The sequence below is a fragment of the Pteropus vampyrus genome, unplaced genomic scaffold (assembly GCF_000151845.1).
Source record: "Pteropus vampyrus isolate Shadow unplaced genomic scaffold, Pvam_2.0 Scaffold46, whole genome shotgun sequence".
Classification (NCBI taxonomy): Eukaryota; Metazoa; Chordata; class Mammalia; order Chiroptera; family Pteropodidae; genus Pteropus; species Pteropus vampyrus.
Genome location: NW_011888827.1, coordinates 1,105,489 through 1,107,675, shown reverse-complemented (window position 1 = coordinate 1,107,675; position 2,187 = coordinate 1,105,489).

Genomic DNA, 2,187 nt, shown 5'->3' with positions numbered 1-2,187 from the left:
CATAAATGATTGAGACAGACACTTGTGCTGTGAAATCCTGAAATCTGTATTAAAAGAGCACACGAGAACTGGATCAAGAAGATTTGATGACGTAAATGACACGATTCAGGTTAAAGCTCACTCAAAATAATAGTTTACTAAGTAAAACTTAAAGTAAGAAGCTTGAGTTGGATAAGAGGTTCTGGCGCTGTGCATCAGTTTATGCCTCTATTTTATGTTTTCCTTTAACCAGTTTAGGCCAGAACAGTGGAATCCACGTCCCATTAGGAGGCATCTATTTAACTTGCATCTTCATTCCCTGATTGCACTTCAGAATAATCGCTCTGCCCCAGGGCGATGAGAAAGATGAAAATGGAGAAAAGGAATGGAATTCAAAATCGTATGCTCACACACGTTCGAAAATAAAATATTCAGGAACTTCGCAGAACACCCGACATTAAGTTCTTTGCCGAATCCTCCAAGGAATCTGACAAGCCCTCCCTAGATATTTAGTTTGCCTGAGGAATCGGGACATTTTTCTTAAAAGCTAAAAACAAACCTGGCATAGTCATAAAGTACTAAAGAAATTCAAAGAAGGGAGGACCAGGGAGTCACTGAAATCAGAGAAGGAGTGAGGCTGGCCAGGCCGAAGCGAACAGCTGCAGGGCAGAGCCGATGGCTGTCCGGGTGGGGGAACTCTGAAGCTCCAGCTTGGGCCTGCGTTTCCTGGGAAGGCTGCCTGGAGGAAGAGCCGTTTGTTGTGCAGAGCTTTCCTCTTACAAGGGAGAACTGACTTCGTAATTGATACAGCATGGCATCGAAACATTGCTCAGTCAGAGCTGAGAATATTTCAATAGCTAGTCTTGCTGTCATCTGATAGTTATGACGGCTGTGGAAGTGTACCTCTCACCGCGCTGTGAAGAGCGTAACCGGCCACGGTCCCAGGCGAAGTCCATCACCCTGTGTGCATCCTTCTTCCCACGTATTCTCTTGGGCAGTGACTGAGCTTGGTAAGAATTCTAAGAATGGCTCGTTCTGGGAGACACAAGAATCCACTGACAGGAGACTTGAGCCCCAAGGCTCCCCGCTGGCCTTGCTAAGCGCTTTGAGAATGGCTCCGTGGTCTAAGTCTCATTCCGCTTTGAGCCTTCCTGTCCTCAACTCCACAGGATGGGATCTACATAGCGAGCTGGTGGCTCTCCCGGCCTCCTCCAGACCCCTCTCTATCTTCTCTCAATGTCCCCAGTGCACATCTTACACCTCTAATCTCATCTGCTTCTCAGAGAACCTGAACTGACACAATAATACACTTTCTGGAGGTGGTTTGGTTTGTATTTGACTGTACATAAGGTTCGTTATATGGCAGGTAGTGAGGGGATGTGGGAAAACCTTAGTTAGGAATGTGGGCTTGGGTGTCCCGAGGCCTAAGTTCACAGCCCCTCCCTGGCTCCTTCCAGCTGTGTGGCCTTGAACAAGATACAGGGAGACCTCGGTTCATTGGGCTTCGCTTTGTTGCATTTCACAGATGTTGCGTTTTTCACAAATCGGAAGGCAAGACCTTCCACCAGCAACAAAATTACAACTTGCTTTGTTGCGACACCCGTCTTTTTGCGACTCTCACTTTACTGTGGCCGTCTGGAACTGAACGCTAACTGTCTCCAAGGTGTGACTGTATTTAGCCTCGCTTCCTAGCCAAGTCTGTTTCTTTACCAGAAAAATGGGGATAATAACTGACCTACTTCATAGAGCTGCTGTCAAGACTGAAAAGATGGTGAATGCAAAAGTTCCGTGCACGTAATGGTGGCTGTGGTTTACTGTGTTTTGTATCACTCTCTGAATCCTCACAACTCTTATATGAAGTGTGTACTTATGACTCTGACTTTACTGATAGGAAAACCAAGGCATCATGGGGCCGAGGCAGAGCCAGAATTCGAGCCCAAGCGCCAGAGTCCAAGCTCTTTAACTCCACCCTTTGTTCTTTCCCAAACAGCACGTGTTCGGGAATGCCGTGGTCCCATCATTAAATCTGCGACCTTGACGAGGGTCCTCAACTAAATGCACCCTTGTGACTTTGGAAAGGCGAAATGAGTCGGGATGTGTAAAATGCCCAGCACCGCGCCTGGAGTTTTGTATGCGCTCACTCGGTTTTAGCTATCATTATTATTATTACTCGTTTTGAACTGCCGATTCCTCTTTCTTCACGGTACC